Here is a 14,361-nt window from a genome sequence, read left to right as displayed (position 1 = left end):
GCTATATCTGGGACATAGAAAGCATACACATTCTAGCTTTTAAGTATGTGCCACTTTTAAGTATAGGCAGAACATTTTAGTAGCCCTAAAGACAGTATTTTATCAATAACTTTATTGTATGCCAGAAAAAAGACAAGAAAGTATAAAAACTTAGCATCTGTGTTTGAAAACAACTTTGGTTAGTGTGTATGTTAATGTAGGTACCAGTTACCCCTCACACTGGAAGTAGAGCATCAATTTAAGATTATTTTTAGGGCAGGAAGCATGTTTTAAGTATCGATATCTCTATAAGCAATGAACTCAATATATCAGAAATGAGACAATTCATTAAGTGAAACCTTGATTGAGACTGATTAAAGAACTTGGTCATTGTTGAGTTAAGCAAGCATGATTTTAACATGCATTAGAGACAATATGTATGACAGACACAAAGCAATTTTTACAATTGAACAGTTTTAAGGCTTAACTAAAGAAATATTTATGACAGTTACATGAAGCTTAGACTGAAAGGCCCAAGAAACCAGAAGCCCAGAAATACTATCATGCTCCAAAAGGAGCTTAAGCGGGCCCCTGCATACCTCAAATTCCAGGCCCTACTCTCTGCTAGGAAGTAAGTAAAGAATCCCTCTTCTCATTATATCAGAGCCCACTCCCGATATAAAACTAGGTAAAAGGGTATGAGATAGCCCTCAAGGATGGGAAATGAGTAATGGAGTAAACTGCTTATTTGGTTTCTGTAAATAGCCCACACCATAAGCCTTAGTAGCCCGCGCCGTAAGCCTTAGCAGCCTGCCTTAAACCACACTTTGTCACCCCCACCCAAGGACCCATGCAAATGCTGACCACTGAGGTCATAGGAAACTGACTGGTCCATGGGGCAGGGGCTTGAGCAATTTAAACTAATTGGCTTAGAAATTATGGAGTGGCATAAACTGACTGGCTCACACCGCGCGGGCTCCTGATGCTAAGAAATGATTGGTTTAATGCCTAGGCTTTGTTAGAAATCCTATAAAAACTGCCCCATTTCTGCATTCAGGGCTCTGCAGTCCTCTACCCCTGTGCACTGTATGACTGTGGGCCCCAGTGCGCTTGGAATAAAATCCTCTTGCAGTTTGCATCAAGACCGCTTCTCATGAGTGATTTGGGGTGTCGCCATATCCGGGCAGAGGGTGGGGTCCCCGTTTTGGGGGGCCTACATTGGGGGCTCATCCAGGATTTGAAGACCACCCCACGCACCTGAGAACTGACTTGGAGGTAAGGGGGAACCCCCTGGAGTGAATGTGTGCCAGCCGGTGTTTTTTGTTCTGAGTATCTGGTTTCTGGGACGCGCAGTTTTGGTTTGGTTTGCAGCCGTCCTCTCAGGCCGTAAGGACCAGAGGACTGTGATCAGTAGACATGCTAGGAGGATCACAGGCTGCCACACTGGGGGACACCCTGGGAGGTGAGGAGAGCCAGGGATGCCAGGTAGTCTATTGTCGGTCAGAGGACTGAGTTCTATTGTTAGAGCGGAAGCTTCCTCCTCTGTGGCCGTCCAATTCTTTCGCCTGCTTGTGGAAGACGCAGACAGGTCGCTGGTGTCTGGATCTGTTAGTCTCAGTTGTGTGTGTTGTTGTCCTTTGTGTCTTTGTCTATAGTTCTGTTATGGGACAGATGGTGACAACTCCCCTTAGCTTGACTCTTGACCATTGGACTGAAGTTAAGTCTATAGCCCATAATTTGTCAGTTGAGGTTAAAAGGAGACCCTGGCAGATGTTTTGTGCCTCTGAGTGGCCAATTACAAGGTCGGATGGCCATCAGAAGGAACTTTTAATTCCGAGACTATTCTGGCTGTTGAAGATATTATTTTTCAAAATGGACCAGGCTCTCATCCCAACCAAGAGTCTTATATCTTCACATGGAAGGATTTGGTGGACAACACCCTGCTGTGGGTTAGGCCGTGGTTGAATAAACCAAGGAACCCAAGCTCCTGAGTCCAGGCCCTCGAAAATGAAAAAAAAAAAAAAACCCTCTCCTGAGAAAGCCAGACCTCCCCCTCGCATCTATCCCAAGATCAAGGAGCACCCGGCATGGCCGGAGACTCAGCCTTCCCCTCCTCCCCCTTACTTAGTCCCGGGGACCAAGGGAGGGTTCTCCACCCCTCCTGAACCTCCGTCCCCCACCCTTCCTGAACCTCCACCCCCGCCCTTCCCAAGCCTCTGCCCCCACCCTTCCCAAGCCTCCACCCCCTGCCCTTCCTGAGCCTTCACCTCCTGGCCTTCCCAAGCTTCCTCCCTCTGCCCCTCCTGAGCCCCTGGAAATGGGAGGGCCAGCCACAAGGATGGGGAGCTGGAGAGATGCTACTCCAGAGGGAGCAGATGGAATTGTAACATTGCCGCTACACGAGTCAGGTCCTCCTATGCTGGGAGGCCAACTACAACCCCTCCAATATTGGCCTTTTTCCTCTGCAGATCTTTATAACTGGAAAGCTAATCACCCCCCTTTTTCAGAGGAACCGTGGCACCTCACGGGACTGATAGAATCTCTTATGTTTTCTCATCAGCCTACTTGGGACGATTGCCAACAGCTGTTGCAGACACTCTTCACAACCAAGGAGCAAGAGAGAATTCTAATAGAGGCCAGAAAGAATGTCCCCGGGGCCAACAGGCAGCCCACGCAGCTGCAGCATGAGATAGACATGGGGTTCCCTCCGACTTGCCCTGTTTGGGACTACAATACGGCTGAAGGTAGGGAGAGCTTAAAAATCTGTCTCCAGGCTCTGGTGGCAGGTCTCCGAGGTGCCTCCAGAAGGCCCACCAATTTGGCCAAGGTGAGAGAGGTGATGCAGGGGCCAACGGAATCTCCCTCAATGTTTCTTGAGAGGCTCATGAAAGCTTTTAGGTGGTTCACACCCTTTGACCCCACCTCTGAGATTCAAAAAGGCTCAGTAGCATTAGCTTTCATAGGACAGTCAGCTTCTGACATCAGAAAGAAACTTCAGAGATTGGAAGGATTACAGGAAGCTGAGTCGTGTGATTTAGTAAAAGAGGCAGAAAAGGTATATTACAAAAGGGAGACAGAAGAGGAAAAGGAGCAAAGGAAAGAAAGAGAGAGAGAAGAATGAGAGGAGAGACATGAGAAAGAGAGAGAGGAAAGAGAAGATAGGCGCAACAGACGACAAGAGAAAAATCTGAATAGGATCCTGGCCACAGTGGTGGAAAAGAAAGGAGAAATAGAGAGGAATATTTGAAAAGTTAGGGCAGGCCCTAGGCAGATAGGGAACCTGGGCAACAGGACCCGACTTGATAGAGACCAATGTGCCTGTCATAAGAAGAAAGGGCACTGGGCAAGAGATTGCCCTAAGAAAAGCAGCAAAGGACCTAGGGTCCTAACCCTTGAAGAAGATGAAGATTAGGGAGGACGGGGCTTGGAGCCCCTCCCTGAGCCCAGGGTAACTCTAAAGGTGGAGGGGAAGCCAGTCAAATTCCTGGTCGACACTGGCACAGAACATTCAGTACTCTTACAACAACTGGGAGGACTAAAAGATAAAAAATCCTGGGTGCTGGGCACTACTGGACAACGGCAATATTCATGGACTACCTGAAGAACCATTGACCTGGGAGTGGGACGGGTAACCCACTCATTCTTAGTCATTCCCAAATGCCCAGCACCCCTCCTTGGTAGGGACCTATTAACCAAGATGGGTGTTCAAATTTCCTTCAAATCAGAAAAACCAGAAGTGTCTGCCAGAGGTCGACCCATCACCGTGTTGACGCTCCAACTAGATGATGAGTATTGATTACACTCTCCCCCAGTAGAGCCTAATCAAGACCTAAAGCCCTGATTAGAGCAATTTCCCCAAGCCTGGGCAGAAACCGCAGGCATGGGCTTGGTGAAACAAGTACCCCCACAGGTCATTCAACTAAAAGCCAGTGCTACGCCAGTATCAGTCAAACAATTTCCCATGAGCCGAGAGTACCAAGAAGGAATTTGGCCCCATATCCTAAGACTGATTCAGCAAGGTATTCTGGTTCCAATTCAGTCCCCCTGGAACACTCCCTTACTGCCAGTTAGAAAACCTGGGACCAATGATTACTGCCCAGTACAGGACTTGAGAGAAGTCAATAAAAGAGTACAGGACATACATCCAACTGTCCCAAACCCTTGCAACCTCCTTAGCACCCTCCCACCTGAGCGAATTTGGTACACAGTGTTGGATCTAAAAGATGCTTTCTTCTGCCTAAGATTACATTTGGACAGCCAACCTCTTTTTGCTTTCGAATGGAGAGACCCAAACAGAAAGGACTGGGCAGCTCACCTGGACTCGTTTGCCCCAGGGATTCAAGAACTCCCCAACCATCTTTGATGAAGCCCTACACAGGGATCTAGCCAATTTTAGAGTTCAACACCCCCAGGTAACCCTCCTTCAATATGTTGATGACTTACTCCTGGCAGGAGCTACCCAGCAGGACTGCCTAAAAGGTACAAAAGCGTTACTACTGGAGCTGACTGACCTTGGCTACCGAGCCTCGGCTAAGAAGGCTCAAATATGCAAAAGAGAGGTAATGTACTTGGGGTACTCCTTGCGGGATGGGCAAAGATGGCTGACAGAGGCACGAAAGAGGACTGTAGTACAAATACTGGTTCCAACTATGTCCAGACAATTCAGAGAGTTCCTGGGGACAGCTGGGTTCTGCAGACTATGGATCCTGGGGTTTGCGACCCTAGCAGCCCCCTTCTATTCACTAACTAAAGAGAAAGGGAAATTCACTTGGACCTCCGAACACCAGGGGGCATTTGATGCTGTCAAGAAGGCACTATTAAGTGTGCCTGCTCTAGCCCTCCTTGATATGACTAAACCATTCACCCTTTATGTAGATGAGCGTAAGGGGATAGCCCGGGGAGTCCTAACCCAATCCTTAGGACCATGGAGAAGACCCATTGCCTACCTATCAAAGAAACTTGACCCTGTGGCTAGTGGATGGCCTGTCTGTCTAAAAGCCATAGTGGCAGTGTCCACGTTGATCAAAGATGCTGATAAGCTAACTCTAGAGGATAACTGTCATTGCCCCCCCATGCTCTGGAGAGCATTGTCCGGCAGCCCCCAGACCGATGGATAACCAACGCCCATATGACTCACTACCAGAGCCTGCTCCTCACTAACAGGATAACGTTTGCCCCACCTGCCATCCTCAACCCCGCCACTCTTCTGCCTGAAGAAACTGATGAGCCAGCGACTCATGACTGTCATCAAATGCTGGTTGAGGAAATTGGGATCTGAAAGGATCTTACAGATGTCTCACTGACCGGAGGAACATTAACCTGGTTCACAGATGGGAGCAGTTACATTGTAGAAGGTAAGAGGATGGCTGGGGTGGCGATAGTAGACGGAATGTGAACAGTCTGGGCCAGCAGTCTGCCAGAAGGAACTTTGGCACAAAAGGCTGAACTCATGGCCCTCACACAGGCCTTACAACTAGCCGAAGGAAAGTCTGTGAATATCTACACAGACAGCAGGTAAGCTTTTGCTACTGCACATGTACATGGGGCCATCTATAAACAGAGAGGGCTGCTTACTTCAGCAGGGAAAGAAATTAAAAACAAAGAAGAATTTCTAAGTTTGCTAGAAGCCTTACATCTACCCAAAAGACTGGCCATTATGCATTGTCCTGGCCACTGAAAAGCCAAAGATTTTATCTCTAAAGGGAACCAGATGGCTGACCAAGTGGCCAAACAGGAAGCCCAGGGATTCAGCCTTCTGCCCATAATAGAAAAGCCAAAGAACCAAAAAAGTAAGCAACAATATACCCCAGATGATTGGCAGGAAGTCAGAAAGTTAGACCAGTTCTCCAAAACTCCAGAGGGGTCCTGTTTTACCTCAGAGGGAAAAGAGATTCTACCTCAAGCAAAGGGACTAGAATACATTCAACATATACACCGCCTAACCCACCTGGGGGCCAAACATCTACAAAAACTACTGCAGACATCTCCTTACCATATTCTGAGGTTGCCAGAGATAGCTGGCTCAGTAGTCAAGCATTGTGTACCTTGCCAGATGGTCAATGCTAATCCCTCAAGAATGCTTCTGGGGGGCTGGAGAGATGGCTTAGCGGTTAAGCGCTTGCCTATGAAGCCTAACGACCCCGGTTCGAGGCTCGGTTCCCCAGGTCCCATGTTAGCCAGATGCACAAGGGGGCACACGCATCTGGAGTTCGTTTGCAGAGGCTGGAAGCCCTGGCGCGCCCATTCTCTCTCTCTCCCTCTATCTGTCTTTCTCTCTGTGTCTGTCACTCTCAAATAAATTAAAAAATAAAAAAATTAAAAAAAAAAAGAATGCTTCTGGGGAAGAGGCTGAGAGGAGACAGCCCAGGCACTCACTGGGAAGTGGACTTCACTGAGGTAAAGCCAGCTAAGTATGGTAACAAATACTTACTAGTTTTTGTAGACACTTTTTCAGTATGGGTAGAGGCTTATCCTACCAAGAAAGAAACCTCAACTGTGGTGGCTAAGAAAATACTGGAGGAAATTTTCCCAAGATTTGGGGTACCTAAGGTAATAGGATCAGACAATGGTCCAGCTTTTGTTGGCCAGGTAAGTTAAGGACTGGCCAAAATATTGGGGATTGATTGGAAATTACATTGTGCATACAGACCCCAAAGTTCAGGACAGGTAGAGAGGATGAATAGAACCATTAAAGAGACCCTCACCAAATTGACCGCAGAGACTGGCGCTAATGATTGGATAGCTCTCCTACCCCTTGTGCTCTTCAGGGTCAGAAACATGCCTGGACAGTTTGGACTGACCCCTATGAATTGCTATACGGGGGGCCTCCTCCACTGGTAAAAATAACCTCTATACATAGTACTGATGTGCCGCTTTCCCAGCCTTTGTTCTCTAGGCTCAAGGCACTCGAGTGGGTGAGACAATGAGTGTGGAAGCAACTCCAGGAGGCATACTCAGGAGAAGGAGACTTACAGGTCCCACATCGCTTCCAAGTGGGAGATTCGGTCTATGTTAGACACCACCACGCAGGAAACCTTAAAACTCGGTGGAAGGGCCTCTACCTCGTCCTACTGACCACTCCAATGGCCGTGAACATTGAAGGAATACCTGCCTGGATCCATGCATCTCACATCAAGCCTGCTCCACCGCCAGGCCCTGAATGGCAAGCCGAGAGGACGGACAATCCCCTTAAACTTAGGCTTCACTGTGTGGCTTCTCCTTCTCCAGCTAGGTGATGCCTCCAATCCCCATGTCCCCAAAAGTTGACTTGGCAAGTGCTTTCTCAGACGAGGGATGTAATATGGACTGAAACTAGGGAAGCGCCCCCCTGGACTTGGTGGCCTGTCCTGACCCCGGATGTATGTGCCCTGGTAGCTGGGCTAGAATCTCGGGATATCCCAGAGCTCACCCCCGAGAAGGTCCCTAGAGAAGTCCACTCTCATGTGGCTAAGCGGGCACTCACACAGGGGTTGTCTCCCAGGGCCAATACATGGCAGATGACCCAGGGTGCAGTTCTGGGCCAGCCCAACATAGGATGCAGCATACTCCATTTTATGTCTGCCCCCAAACTTCTAAACGAAGTTGTGGAGGGGTAAAACAGTTCTACTGTAAATACTGGGGTTGTGAGACTACAGGCAATACCTATTGGCATCCAGTTTCCTCCTGGGACCTGATCACCACGCAGGATGGATTAGATGGGAAAAGGGAAGTTCCTCTCAGCATCTCTTTCACCCCCCAAGGTCAAGAGTCCTGAGATTGGATAAAAGGAAAAACTTGGGGACTCAGGTTCTATATGACAGGATGGGATAAGGGCCTAACCTTTACTATATGACTCAAGATAGAGCCTCCCACCCCAAGACCAGTAGGACCTAATAAAGTTCTAGTAGATCAGGGACCCCCCTAATGTGGCATTGCCCAAGCTCCTACCCACAGTGGCAGCCAAGACATAATGACCGCTAGAACCACTTCGACCAACCCACTCTTGGAAGCCCCACACAGGACAAGACAGAGGCTCTTTAACCTTGTCCAGGGGGCCTTCCTCGCCATAAATGCCACCAACCCCAATGCTACCTCTGCCTGCTGGCTTTGTTTATCCTCAGGACCATCCTACTATGAGGGGATGGCAACTATGGGAGAGTTTAATGTGACTAAAGAACATAATAGACAGTGCTCATGGGGAACCAAAAACAAGTTGACTCCCCCGGAGGTCTCAGGAAGGGGGACATGCATAGAAAAGCCCCCCCAACACCCCCCCCCCCCCACGTCCCACCAACATCTTTGTAATATTACTCTGACCTATAATCAGACCTCAGACAACCAATATCTAGTGCCAGGGTATAACAGGTGGTGGGCATGTGATACTGGGCTAACTCCCTGTGTTTCTACCTCAGTTTTTAATCCATCCAAAAATTTCTGTATAATGGTCCAGCTTGTCTTCCGGGTTTACTACCATCCTGAGGAAGTAGTCATTGATGAATATGATTATCATTCTACCCGATCCAAAAGGGAGCCTGTCATGCTTGGCTTAGGGATAGCAGCCGGTGTGGGGTCAGGGACCACAGCCCTGGTCATGGGACCACAACAATTAGAAAGAGGACTTGGTAAACTACATGCTGTCATAACTGAGGATCTCCAAGCTTTAGAGAAATCTATTAGTAATCTAGAGGAGTCCCTGACCTCCTTATCTGAAGTGGTTCTACAAAACCGGAGGGGATTAGACCTACTGTTCCTAAAAGAAGGTGGATTATGTGCAGCCTTAAAGAAAGAATGTTGCTTTTATGTAGTTCACTCAGGAGCTATCAGAGAGTCCATGAGCAAACTCAGGGAAAGACTAGAAAAACGTCGAAGGGAGAAGGAAACTGACCAAGGATGGTTTGAGGGATGGTTCAACAAGTCCCCCTGGATGACTACTCTGCTTTCCACCCTGATGGGACCCTTAATGGTTTTGCTCCTGATGCTTTCAGTTGGGCCTTGCATAATTAATAAGCTTACTACTTTTGTTAGAGAACGAGTGAGTGCGGTCCACATCATGGTACTTAGACAACAATACAAGGGCCTTCCAAGCAAAGAGGAAGCTTACATTTAGTCCTTCCAGTTCTAGGATTAGAACTATTAACAAGAAAAAAAGTGGGAAACGAAAGGCCCAAGAAACCAGAAGTCCAGAAATACTATCACGCGTCCTACATGACAACCTATATTACCATTGTTTGTATACAGCAGATTTTCTAAGACATGAGGATTTTTTCAGTTTTTATAAGAACAAAATCACAATAAGTCACTTTTTATGAGACTTAGATTATAAATAACTTCAGTGATAATCATCTAGCAAAATAAGCTTGAATAAGACAAGAACCATAATAAATGTCAGAGTTTTGGCCAGGCATGGTGATGCATGCTTATTGATAGCTAAACATCACAGACTTTGTATAAATCAAATTATAATATTCTAATATTTGGAAAAGTTTGATATTACCAAAAATTAGAGTTTACATATTTAAAGCACATGACACTACAGAGAGCAAACTATGAACAAAAGGTCTCCTGACAGAATTTAAAATCTATGTCACTTTTTTTGAAATTACTTTAGTTATATTTAACATACCCAAAGAATAGAGGAACTTGGGCTGGAAAGATGGCTTAGCGGTTAAGCACTTGCCTGTGAAGCCTAAGGACCCTGGTTCGAGGCTCGGTTCCCCAGATCCCACGTTAGCCAGATGCACAAGGGGGTGCATGCGTCTGGAGTTCGTTTGCAGAGGCTGGAAGCCCTGGCGTGCCCATTCTCTCTCTCTCCCTCTATCTGTCTTTCTCTCTGTGTCTGTCACTCTCAAATAAATAAATAAATAAATAATTTAAAAAAAAAAGAATAGAGGAACTGGATTAAACTGCCATGATCTAATAAAAAAAAAAAAAGGAGACAAGTCTCATGGAAAAAGAGGGAATGAGCATGTCAGGACCACTTGCCATTGTAAATGATTTTCAAAACAATTTTCAAATGTATGTTCCACTAAGTGCATTTGGCTTTGCAAATAAGCACCTTTAATTGTTGAATCAAAAAGAAGTATTTTTAATCTCTTTCAAACCAATATTATGGAACTATATTGAATTTTAAATATACACAAAATTTGATGGCACAATCTATAACTATTCAAACCTTAACCAACTTTATAATTCTCCTTGTGGTACTTTGGTCAACTTGTTCAGTAATGGTGTAAGTTAAAATTAAAGTATTAAGAAGGATTGTTGGAGGAATTGAGGAATTACATCGTAAAATCACAACCTAACTTTGCTTAGGATTTTTTTTTTATACTGTTCATCATGAAGTAAATAATTTTTAAGTGTGTGGCAGATAAGAACTGTTTAGTGTTTCAAATGTGGTCTATTTACCTTATACAAAAACGGAAAAAATAGTTCCTCTGTGAGTTTTTTTTTTTTTTTTTTGAGGCAGGGTTTTAGATATAATAACCTTAGGAGAGAATATTAATGAGTCAATTTTAACCTTAAGATTTAGTTAAAATGTTGGCAAATGGAGGAACCCAGTTAACTTGGTTGGGTACTCTAAATTTAGTGTTTTGTAATCATTATTATGACCAGATTAACATCAAGGAGTTAAAGTTAGATTTACAACCTGAATACCATTAGCATCCCCCTACCAGCCAGGGCCATACTTTGTTAGTCTGATGTAAACCCCAGGGTATGTCATTTTGCATCTCAATAAGTCTGTAATCTGATTAGGTACTTTGTTTTTAAGCTGTTTTAAACTCACTCACATCTTCACGTACATACTTTTACCTTACAATCCATGTAACCACTCTGTCAAATATCTAATATTCAACATTTAAAATTTTCTCTCCAGTTTATCTTCTTTAGTCACATTTATCTCATAACTATTGACAACAACTTACTGTCCTTACCATAAGACTGTGTTTTTTTTGATAATTATAAATTACTAAATTTATAAAGGGAAGTACAGAGCCAATGAAAGGCACCCACATGGCTAGAGATCCCAAGTGGAGGCCCTGGGAAAACTGGGGAAAGAAGAGACAGAAGAAAGTTCAAGGAGCTCCTGCCATGTGGGGAGCTGGAGGGGTGAAGGAGCCATGTGGAGAGTAAGGAGGGGCACTCCCGCTGGGTCTGAGCCTGGGCCAAGACAGCCCAGGCCCAGAAGAGGGAAAAACTCACCCACAGCTGGAAGTTCCCAAATGGTCAGAGACCCATAAGACTTTTAATATGACCATTTTTTCCTCCTTAAAAGGCCTTTCCAAAAGGTCTTTTGTTTTGTTTTGTTTTTGTTTTTGTTTTTCAAGGTAGGGTGTATCTCTAGCTCAGGCTGACCTGGAATTCACTATGTAGTCTCAGGGTGGCCTCAAACTTACAACTCACAGGGATCCTCCTACCTCTGTCTCCCAAGTGCTTAGGATCAAAGGCATGTGCCATCACACCTAGCTTTGAAATAACCTTTTTTAAAAAAGATTTTTCTTAAAGATCAGGTTTGACTTATGCTATTTACCCAAAATAAACATACAGATTTTGGAACTTTGTTTTTTATAACTTTCCTGAAACACATTTAAAAAAATATGAAAGCAGACTTAAACATTGTTTTAGAAAAATGTTTTACAAATTTAGTATGGAGTAGTTTTAAATTTAAACATAAATCTTGAGGCTATTGTCTGTTAGTTCCATAGGAGCATAGAAAGATAAAGCAAACATAAAACAGTTACCATTTCTTATAAGCATAAAACAGTTACAAATTTCTTTCTTTCTTTCTTTTTTTTAAGTAGGGTTTCACTCCAGTCCAAGCTGACCTGTAATTCACTATATAGTCTCAGGGTGGCCTCAAACTCATGATGATTCTCCTACCTCTGCCTCCTGAGTGCTGGGATTAAAGGTGTGTGCCACCACGCCCAGGTTACAAATTTCTTATAAGAAGTTCTCATAGCGACTTGGCATTCATTCATCAGCATGCTAGGGTGAAGATCCTGAGATTCCCTGTGCTTGCAGTTCCCTGGCTCTGCAAAGCAGGCAAGCTAAGAAAGAGCCATTCTCCCCACTCCCCAAATTCCAGGGAGAGTTCCCTCAGGGTCATCTGCTGCTTTTCAAACCTGTCATTTTATAACTCTTTAGAGTAAGAGAATATTGCCTTATTCCCCCCCCCCCCCATGATTGTAATTACTTTTAAGTGTTCCTGCAGGGGGGACACTAAAAAGTAAATTTGGCTCTGCAGTCTAGTGCAGTGGGCTTGGTGGAGAATATCCCTACAATGAAATGGTATTGCTCAGATATTCATTCTGCAACCTTAGGGCTGTGAGCCACGTACATATTCATACACACACACTCATTTTTCATATAGACTCAAGACAAACATATTTCCTTCATATATTCATTCCTTCAAAAGTTATGCATTCCCATTTTAAATTTCTATTTGTTTTTTACAACTCTGGAGATTTTAATAAAATCTTATTACCAGGCAAGGTGTTAGTAGAGGCTGTGGGAGCCAGAGGAGCTGGAGGAGCTGTTGGGACGAGGCCCTCTATGGAGTCAGGGTCAAAATCAGAGGGTGAGGACAAGTATGGGGGGAGTTGAGTGAGAGTGCATTCCTGAAACCTGGTGAGAATGGCAGGTAAGGCAGAGATAAGGCCTTGTATAGAGTGAAATATAGGGTACTGTGGACCATTTGCCTGGCAGTGGCAGAAGTTTGTCTTAAATCAGTGAGAATTTGGAAATCAAAGTATCATTCTCAGGCCATTTGGACCCATTGTCCAGATGATGGATGTGGCCAAGAAGAGTTGCAGAAAAAGATAAGATGTCCTAGGGAGACAGAGAAAGAACAAAACAATAGTGAGAGAAAAATAAACCAGAGCTTAAGCTGGGTTTACACAGAACAACAATATGACCCCCTGCCCCATGAGGGTGAATGGGGCCTGCACCTCCCACATGGGCAGAGGCCAGGCGTACAGGTAGCAACTGTGGGCTTTTTTGCCTATTAGTGGACAAGGAGGGCAACTGGACTCCTGATGGTGAAAGCTGCTGGTTGTGGAAGATTAAAGCAGCTGGCAGTGGAAGATGAGAGCTCAGGAGGGAGAGGGAGAGGAGGGAAGGAGAGGGGTTGTTCTGAGATGGTACAACCAGACCAAAAGGTGCCCCATAGGGTATGGTAGACCAGAGAGAAAGAGAGAGACCCAAGGCATCCAGAGCGCATCTTTGGAGACCTGGAGTCGGGGCCTCTTGGCTGAAGGACTCAGGAACCAGAGGGACACCATGACAGGCTTCAGAGTCACCAGTTGGCCTAAGTTTCTGTTTCCTGGCAAGGTTTAAATAAAAGTTTAACATTACTGAAAAAACCACAAACTGCTTATGCCATACATTCCTAAAATAGTTCATAAAATAAGTTGCTTAAAGTGTTGCTTAAAGTTCCTCAAACCTACATAGCCAATCACAATAAAAGTACCTAATCTACCTGGCATTCCCCTAGCCCCTGCCTGCCAATTTCCTAAGCCAGTCAGGAGAATACAAGTACAGTTACTGTTGAAAACAACCAATCATGTAACCATCCCCTACTTCTATGTTCAAATCCCTATAAAAACTCTGTTTTCCTGACATTCATGGTTCTTGTATGGATCCACTGCATTGGTGAAGTCAACAATCTGAGCTTAAGCCTGAAATAAAGTTCTTTGCCTTTGCATACATGTCTCGTTCTCCTTGTTGGTCACTGGGGGTGCCAAGAACTGGGCATTACATGGCCAAGAGGTGTAGCCTGGTGTGCTGGCATGACTTCTACCAGGAGGGGTGAAATCCAAGACAGGCCAACCAGGAGAGAGAGAAAGAAAGGCTTTTTGAGAACGAGGGAGGAGATGCAGAAATGAACAGTGAGGCCGAATCATGGTGGGTGTGAAAGCCTGTATCAGACAGCAATGGTAGTAGTCCTTCAGAGGGTCAAATGGCAGCTAGGTGGTCTGGTCAGGATAAAAGGAGGTCTGGCCACCAAAGAGGGCAATCAGACACCTTCTTACCTGAGTCAGAGCACCACAGGTAAGGTTCAGGAGTGACCAAGGACCACGGAGACCACTCTGAGGCAAGGATGGAAGTTTTTATTTGGTGTGTGTGCGTGCGGGGGACACTAGCTGCCAGGACTGACTATCAAGAGTGGAGCTATCAACTTGGGGTTACAGATAGTGCCTTTATAGGCTCTTCAGTTGGGGGAGGGGGAGGAAGGGAAGGAAGTTCTTTGTCGGGGCAGTAAATCTCCATTCCATACATTAGCCATAGGGTGAGACCAGAAGTGACCCAGTGAAAGATAGGTGGAAGTAAATCTACATCTGGAGACTTGTTAGGCAGGGAAGGGATAATGGCTAGACAATTTCTTGAGGGATGTAGATATTCCCTTTG

General features: G+C 45.3%; 1 pseudogene; it reads left to right on the top strand.

Moving 5' to 3' along the window:
* Window positions 1–1,457: 1,457 nt before the first annotated feature.
* The window catches only part of LOC105944421, a 47,027-nt pseudogene continuing 34,123 nt past the window's right edge, over window positions 1,458–14,361 (top strand).

Source organism: Jaculus jaculus, chromosome 17 (assembly GCF_020740685.1).
Source record: "Jaculus jaculus isolate mJacJac1 chromosome 17, mJacJac1.mat.Y.cur, whole genome shotgun sequence".
In the NCBI taxonomy this organism is placed as follows: Eukaryota; Metazoa; Chordata; class Mammalia; order Rodentia; family Dipodidae; genus Jaculus; species Jaculus jaculus.
This window is presented reverse-complemented; position numbering and strand designations above follow the sequence as displayed.